This window comes from Lolium rigidum, chromosome 7 (genome assembly GCF_022539505.1).
Source record: "Lolium rigidum isolate FL_2022 chromosome 7, APGP_CSIRO_Lrig_0.1, whole genome shotgun sequence".
NCBI lineage: Eukaryota > Viridiplantae > Streptophyta > Magnoliopsida > Poales > Poaceae > Lolium > Lolium rigidum.
In genome coordinates, this window is record NC_061514.1 from 342597723 (window position 1) to 342606999 (window position 9277).

Sequence of the window (9277 nt, forward strand, 5' to 3'; positions counted from 1 at the left end):
CTGCAGTCCTCGTGTCCGCTGCGCCCCCACCATGGGCAATCCCGTGTGAGCTCGCTCCGTCGTCCTCTTCGCTCCACGTCTCCGCCAAGCCCCTCGTTCTGGACGGCATGGTTCAGCCGCATCCGCCAGCCGCCCCGTCCGTTGGGCTGCCCGCAGGCGACACGCTTGGAGCCCCTGCACCGGAGGCCCCTTCTCGTTCGTCGCGGCTGCCCCGGTGGGAAGGTTCAGAAAGGAGAATGTGGGCTTGTTTGCCTCACCCTCAGCCGCCTCCATGCCTTCGACGCCTCCTTCTTTGGCGCTCGGCGCCCCTGCAGCACTTGTGGTTCAGCAGCTTCTCGCTCTCCCGACGGACATCTGTGTGACATTGCTGTGGTAGTGGAGGGGCTTGGGTCCTTGTCGCTGCCACCTACTGCCTCGGGGGCCCCTGTCTCCAAGGTAGCTCTTCCTGCTGGTGCAAGGCTGCTTGATGATGGCAAGGATTCCGTTGAGGAGCTGGCCACCGGGACCTTCAAGACCCACGTTGTAGCTGCTGTTGTTGGAGAGGAGGATGTTCTCGGCTCGGCTCGTGGCAACGCTGATGTGTGCAATCTTGATGAGGCGCGAGCGGAGCCCGGCATCTCTGCTGCTGTTGATGCTCTTGGAGACAAGGCTGACTGGGTTCAGGTGGGTCGGGGTGGCCGCCCTGGCCGCGAGGCGTCGTCCTCTTTGCTTCGGAATGAAGGCCTCGAGCGTAGTCTCGCCTTCAAGCGTTGGGCTTGTGGGAAATGCTTTCGGTGCCTCGAGCGTGACCACCAGGTCAACACATGCAGTGCGCCCTTCATTTGCATCCGGTGTCGTCGTCCTGGTCATCAGGAGCGTTTCTGCCGTGCGCGCTTTCCCGCCGCTCGTTCTCGCTCTCCGGACGCTCGTGCTCGTTCTCCGGATGGATGTGATCCTTGCGAGCAGTGCTGCTCTCCGCCTGCTCTGCCTTGTAGCCCCTCGGCGTCCCGGGGTTGGGTTGAGGTTGTGTGTCATTCGGCATCACCTACAACATCGTCGCCTCCAAGTTGTTACGAGAAGGTCAATGTCAACGCCAGTCTGGACTCCCGTTTTCAGTGTCAGTTTGCCTTGTTGCGCATGGAGCTCACTCAGTTGGTTGCTATGCGCGTCGAGGAGGCAGCTCGCCCTCTCCGTGAGGAGCTGGCAAGTCTCAAGTTGTTGTTGGCACGCGTTGGTGTTTCCTTGGAGCCGGCGGAGGCATGTTCTTCTGGTGGACAGGAGCTCGCCACTGTGCAGGCTTTGCTTCCACCTACGGAGTCATCTGTGGTTGAGGAAGAACACCTCTATAGTCGTTTCTCTCCTCGTGGCAGCCCCTGCCAGTCGCCGCAACCTGTTGTGTCGGCTGACTCTAAGAGCGAGGACATTGATGAATTCTTGGCTCCGGTGTTGCAAATCACGGGAGAGCTACATGAGTTGAGTGGGGATTCTCATGTGCTTCTTCCGTCGGCGTTGTGCTCTTTTGAGAACTTGGAGGTGGCCACGACACCCTCTCCACCGCAGTCGGAGCCTTACCAGTCCCTCGCCTCTTTGGACCATGGAGCGGTGTTGGTTCCCAGCTCAGATGCTCTTTTTGCAAAGGAGCTTTGTGGCTTGCTCGCTAGTTTGGAGGCGGCTAGCCCTGGATATGGCAACGAAATTGAATCCGTCTTGGCAGGTAAAGCCTCCGAGGACATGATCAAGAAGGTGGAGAAATCCCTTAAGAAGATATCTATCAGGAGGATAAGGAGAAGAACCAAAACAAGGGAAGTTTGAGAAGTTGTTTAGGTGGTGGACTCTTTTTAGGTTGTCATGTCCTTTTAGTGGGTTTCTTTGCGACGTTGTGCTTTTGGGTTGTCGGTTCTAGTTTCTAGTTGGTTTAGAGGTTGCTTTCTTTTGGTGTTGTTCTCTTGTGAGTGTGCTCTTGGTGAGGGTTTGACCCTATTGTTGTAGGTTTTCGCTCAATTTTCTCCTACAAATTGAGCACCTTCTTATGAGGCAAAGCTTTTGCCTCCGTTTTTTTTTTAAAAAAACCTTAGGTTCTGTCCGGGAATGCTTGTGTACCATACTACCATTGACAATGTGCTGCCGATAAGCCAACAATGTCTGCAAATCAGACACGGTTTGTTCTTCTATTTTTATGCTTCAGAAATACTTCGAATCAAATGAGCACTTAAGGTTGTGAGTTCATGGGTGTTCTTTCTGAGTGTCATTCTAGATAATGCATTTGTTGTGTGCGGCCTCTAGATGAGATTGTTGGGGGGCATGCCATTTGATGTCGTGACTGTTCTCTAGAGTTGTATAGAGTTCACTGTGCTCACTCCGTCTAGGTATATAAGGCGCACGTGGATATAAAATACAACTTTTTCAACAATTAAATTCATAAACTTAGTTTGCTCGCATGTATTTCGTTTAATTTTCATTTACTTTTCAGAAGTAGCAGTATCAAATCACATCTACTTTTCAGAAGTGCATATATCAATTCACATATACTTTCACGTATCAATTTACATCTACCTTTCAGAAGCGCTGGTCTACAAAGCTACCAAATATCATCTCATGATAGTGCCACATGTCCTATGCATGAAGTAACGAGTACCAGATTTGGTTTGTGCATGAAAGCTTGGGAGGCTCAACACAAAAGGTGAGAATGACCATCATGTGAGGTTGCAAACTTCCAATGCCATGCATGCCGATCAGCAGGACATATTTTTATAAATATTTAGGAGCAATTCTCTAAGCCTACTATACTAGCACTCTCTAGAATAATATATAAATCTAGCACTATATAAATCACAGTCCTTTTAAAAAGAAAAGAACTTCAAACAAGAGCTGAAAATGACTATCATTGTGCTCACTATGTTGCTAATTCTCCACGCTTAAGATTATCTGTCAAGTCCTGCCAAAATTTGCATAACAAACTAGAATTTGCACTGTGTTTTAAACGGAATAAACATTGTACAAATTATAGCTTGGTATGGAAATTTTGGCGGGAATTTGCAGTATGTCCTCATCCTCCGATGATTGATTCACATAAATTTCTCACAAACACCCTAGCTAGGCGCAAGCGGAAGAAATGACAAACTAAACTAAATCAGGCCCCACATTGTTCCAGGGCCTAGTTCAATTGATCATTCATCCTAATGTTCCCTTTTTTAAGACCGCATCAAAGTTTCTGGGTGGGTGGTAACATAACCTTCCACATGTGGGCCTTCCGGTTAATGAAAAAGTTAGTGTACGGGTGGTTAAAAAAAAATCTTGGTTGTCGAGTTAGACTTGGTTGTGAAGTGTCCTGATACTGTCAGCAGTACCTCGATGTTTAAAGAAGCGAGTCCAGTAGAAGTGCATGCTTACTAGCTAGCCATTCCTTGCTCTATGTAATTATCTGAAGCAGGAACCAAGTTCACGAGCCTCATATTAATATTTTAAAAAAGATGAACATTCAAAAAGACCAAAATGTCTAGGAATTTGCCTTGAGTCAGCACAATAAGTCCGTTCTTTGGTATAGCAAATCTTCAAGTTTGGACAAATGCAGGTCATTTCCGAATTCCTATGCAACGTTTGTCCCCATGACTTGAATAAGAATATACCAAATGTTCATGCTTTCATATAAGGATATTTCAGTTGTCATATTTATACGATTTTATCGAGAAGACGACCATTGTTGAAGCCTCGTGGGTACAACACGTCTGCATGCATATGCGGGCCCAGCTCTTCTTCATTTTGCAACTGGCTTCACTAATTTGTCCATAATCATGCTACAATCCAAAACACAGTTGATCAAGAACACATATTACAAATATGCAGGTTTAAGTTAAATCTGATGAACAATTTTGCTAATCATATTAACTCCATTTATATGTAGTTAAGACAGTTTGAAGTTTGCGGAACCATCCAGCTATGGGAAACTAATTGCCAAGGAATGAGAGAAAATCAGACATGTTTATGTTGTTCTTGAGACCTCCGAAAGCATTCCGAACTCTTCTCATCCTCTTAAATACTACTCCTTGACAACCTTGAGGACTACAGTGGGTAGCCGAGCTAACTTCACCCAAGAAAGCTTGATCGATCCAATAGGCAAAAGCAAAACAACATTCCTGCCTGCCCTTGCTTTGATCAATGCTGCTGCTTAGCTGCGCGTCACTAGGATATCTTCTCAGGTCTGATCCTAGGAATGCGCTCCACCGCAGGATCTGTAATCCTAGCCCCGCTAGGTGAGTTGCCGCTTGTGGCTTGATGAAGACGAGAGCCGAGACACATGGTGTCTGTTTTGAAACATTACCGGAGACCTCCCAACCCTAAATGTGCCCTACTTTTTTTATGTGCTAATTCTCTCTACAACTGACATGTGCCACACTAGAAGCTAGGTTCGTTTTTGGTTACCAAGGTATGAGTTCTGGAGGGAGACCACCCTGCTATTTTATAGCCTCACCACGCCATTGTCCCTACAAGAACGATATGGTATCTGAACACGCGCATGTGTTCATGTCAGTGAAGTTGTACGCACTTAAAACGGAACGTGGACAAGGACAAACATATTAATAGATGTACCGCCTGATGGTATGAGAAGGAACTACGAAGTGACAAAAGAGCTAATCTGCTACTTTACACTCTCCAAGGGCTATACGGAAAAAATGGAAGCTTCGAACATCCTAATCTCATCCATAAAAGAAAGTCGGAGACTAGTCAAAATTTAGATACTACGTGTATCTATAAAGTAAAAAGTGTCTAGATACATCTGAATTTTAAATAAGCTTGCGACATTTTTTTAAGGCGGAGGTAATAATCAGGCACTCTCTGGATTAGCAATAATTGTAATATAAATAACCCTGACTTTTGCTTCGATGCGCCCTCCACTCTCTCAAACTCAAATACACATCAAAGACTGAGATCACCCCGTACCCCTTTGTAAAGAAACTTATGAAGGGGTATGAAGTGATCCCAGCCCTTTATGTGTTTGAGTTTAGCGGGAGGGGGCGCACTGAAGCATGCCTCACCGACCATATTACCCTTTAAGTTGTATATAATTGTGATAGTAAAAATGATTAATTAAGGTTACACCTTTGAGGACTCCCCCGAAACCTCAACTCCCACGAAACCTCCGCTCCCATGTGGCCACGCCGGGCCGCACTCGAGTGTCCCCTCCCTACGGTGCCAAGGTGGTAGATCGTCTGAGGTGTCGATTTGGAGGGCAGCGGCGCCTGCATCGGCTTATCCAGCAATGTCACTATAGGGGGCTATGGCCGGTGGATGCCTCGATGGGATCCGCCCAGGGCACAGTGCGGCAGCTGTCTAGCTGGCCCTAATCTGGGCCAGACGGACTGACTCCCGCGCTTCTACGCAGTGTGTCAATGACATCGACCTCGTGGAGCTCCTCCTGGGCGTGCGGCTGTACCTACACCTCGAGGATCCCGGGGCAGCGACCCCGGGAATGGCGATAGCGTCCTCCTTCTCCGCTAGAGGTGGGCGGCTAGTTGTGGTGGATCTTGGGATCCCATGAATTTCAAAAATAATATACCAGGTGGCGGCCCTAGCGGTCTCCGTGTGAAGTCACCAATCTGCCTTTGGTCGGTCCTCTTCGATCTAGCCACTGACGAGTTTTGAACTTCTCCTTTGGAGGAAGGCAATGAATAATGCATATGGCTTTCCTTGGACCTCTAGATCTGGGAGGGGGGTGCCCGCAACATCAGCCTATTCGGCATCAAGGGGGTACAACACAAAGCTCTGTTTTCAATCGATACCGTGGGGAATATCTGCACCAAGATCTCCATGGTATTGAAAAATGAAGAGAATGTCATGGCGGCTGCGGTTGGCGGACCTATCAGTGATGGCGGAGGCGGAAGCTTGGATGCGATGACGACTCTGCTTCACATGTTGTTGTTCGTAGCTTGCGGGACGATGTTCCCATCCATACCGGGCATGACTACCTGTTAGGATGATGGTGGTAGATGACTTGCAGTAGCGTCCTTCTCAAGTGTGGACGGCAACATTGGGGGACTTCTTTGCTGGTAGTTCTCCTTGAGTACCAAGTTGCGTTCTCCAGGGTAAAAACACAAGATCTGGCCTTTATTGATGTACATGGCAATTACCTTGTTGAAGACATTATTTTGGAAACACGATATTTGCCTAGGGTAAAAACCTAAGATCTTCGATCGTACAACGACAACATTTGTGCATTGTTGCATTCTTGTAGGCGTTCCTTTCGAAGAACCTATATTATAGTATGTGTTTCTGTCTTTGGTGGTGGTTAGAGTGCTGCTGCTACAAGTGATTGATCACCGTGACGGGACATTTTTTTTCCTTTTTGGATGTTTGCATCCTTGATGTCTTTAGGCATCTCGTTTGTGCATAGGTTGGATGTAGTTGATATCTGTAAGGTACTAACATATTTCTTCTATCAAAATAAGTTGGGAGTAGATGGCAATTAGAACTTAAAAAAATACTCCCTCCGTTCCTTTCTATAATGCCTATTGTTTTTTCGCATTTGTTTCAGAATATAAGAGTAAAGCTATGTTTTTTTTTGCAAAAAACCCCTTCCACCGATCAGTTCAAGTCCAGAAAATCTGGAAACCGATCTGGTCAAGTATTACTGAGATCTGTTTTCAGTTTCCTATTTTGTCTGTGATATCGCTAGGGGTTTTTGTGTGAAAAAATGGCTCGCGCTAATTTCCGTGCCAGAAAACAATAGGCACTATAGAAAGGAACGGAGGGAGTAAGTTGTTGTTGTTGTGGGTGGGGCGGGGAGGGGCAGTTAGACTTTTTTTTAAAAATGTGTATGTATGGTGGGGTGGGGTCGAGTAACAAAGAATACCTCTAAAGTTACGCGTATGGGTGGTAAAGAATTTTCTTGGGTTGTCTAATTAGAGCATGTACAATGGTAGAGAAGACATACCTTCTCTCAGCCGTGCATGTCATTTAGAGAAAGCAATAAATATAAGTTCTACGATGCATTATATCTAATTGTCATCTCTAGATTCTAGTGGTAATTAATTAATTTATAGTAAGATATTATTTCACTAAGGGAAGATATATGGTACACTGCACAAAATGGGTTTCTCGTATTTTGTAAGGGATCATCCCTTAGCTAAGAAAGATAACCTTCTCTTTCTTATTTATCTCTCTTTCAGCTAAGCAAAAATTCTATGTGACAGCTCTAAGAGAAGACTGACGTTATCCTATTGTACATGCCTTTAGACTCGGTTGTGCACTCTAAACGAAGTGTCGTGACATGGTGTCAGCATGCCTTGCTCGGTTCCTGCGGTGTTTAAGGAAGCGAGTCCAATTGAAGTGCTTGAGAACGAACATGCTTATTAGCTAGTCATTCTTTCTCCATGTAATTATGTGAAGCAATAGTTGACGAGCCTCCTCCGTCTTGTTAAAAAATGATGAACATTCTAAAAGATCATAATTCCAAGCATTTGTCTTGAATTAGCGTAAGTTTGGTATAGTACATCTCCAAGTTTGGACAAATGCAAGAAGGGCTTTTTGAAGCCTCGTAGATACAATACGCACGTATGCATATGCTGGCCCTGCTCTTCTTCATTTTGCAACTGGCTTGACTAATCTGTCCATAATCATGCTACACGCCAAAGTACAGTTGATCGAGAACACAAACTACGAATACGCAGGTTTTTTTTTTTTTTTTTTTTTGAATAACAGCAGGAGAGCTGCTGTGTTCATTTCAATAGAAGGGTTGATTTACAAAGAGGAAGGCCCCACTGGTGGAAAAACAGGCTTTGGTCGCGGTTGGCAACTGCCATTAGTCGCGGTGGCCCAACCGCGACCAAAGTAGCGCGACTAAAGGCCCCCCCCTTTAGTCGCGGTTCCTTACGAACCGCGACTAAAGGCCCATCCACGTGGGCCTCGAGGCGAGCGCCAGGGCGGAGGACCTTTAGTCGCGGTTCTTCCGGCCAACCGCGACTAAAGGCCTCCGCAGGGTTTAGGGTTTAGCCCCCCTCCCCCTAAATCTGGTTTCTTTTTAATTTGTATTATTTTATTTCTTTTGGGTTTTAATTTTGAAGGAGTTTCACATATTCTACGGTACTGTATACATACATGCATATGAATGTACAATTTCAAACAAATTTGAAATTAGAACCAAAAAGAATTCAAGAGTAATATACAATATATATTCAATATCGGATGACCATATACAATATATATTCAATATCGGATGACCATATACAATTTTGAACAAGTTAGTTACAAATTCCGGTGCCTATAAAGATCTACGTCATCGTAATAGTGTTCTCCTCTAGGATCGATGACTTCCCTCGCCAACCATCCAGCTAGTTCCTCTTGAAGTGGTCGGAAGCGAGCTTCTAGACTAAGCGTCTTCCGGAGGTTATTCCTCAGGATGTTGTTCTCACACGTCTGGTCCCGCTCATTGCAGTATCTCCGGATCCTCTCACAAACATAGTATCCACATAGATTGGTCCCCGGTGGCTGAGTATCCCCGGACGTCGGCACTCGCCATTTTAAAATGTAGCTCTTTTTTGAATTCACCGACCTTGGTATCTACGAACCGTCTCCAAACCCTACGAGGCAAAGAAAATTAAATAAACAAGAGAGTTATTAATTAGTTACTTGATATTAGGAAATGATGAACGAAATAGGCCGATCGATATAGAGCGCAAATGAATGAAAATAATTACTTTTGCATCATTTTTCTCATGTCGCCCCAAAGCGCCGGATCCATATTCAGAGAGTCGTGGACGAGAACCGAGGAGGTCTGAACTTTAATTACCATAAGAATCCGATGGAACCTCGCGGACACGATACATGCACAGATCATGCATAACTCATCGATTAGCCACATACCATGCATGGAGTAAACAAAAGAGAATGTGCTCAAGACGAAACACTCACCCAAAATGGTAAGGAAATAGAATATCACTTTTCTCTTGCTGTTTTCTAATAAACCGCCACAGGTCTTCCTCCACGTCGGCAGGGTGGTGTTCTAACACATATGAATTAACGATGTGTGGGTCAATGAACCCAACATCATGGATGTTCCTTATTCGCATTTCCCGCTTCTTCATTCTGCATAATATATAGCGTACACAACAAGATAGTTAGGACAATATATATATATATAGTGCAGGCAATGAACGAGATGGGGTAGAAATTAATAAATCACTTACAGAACGTAGCAACTGATGATAGATTTGTCGAGGTCGCGCAGATTGAACAAGCTGGAACAATTCACTCGCAGGAATTTGTACCCGAGTAACGTTTGAAGTGATGCTCATATTTAACTTCC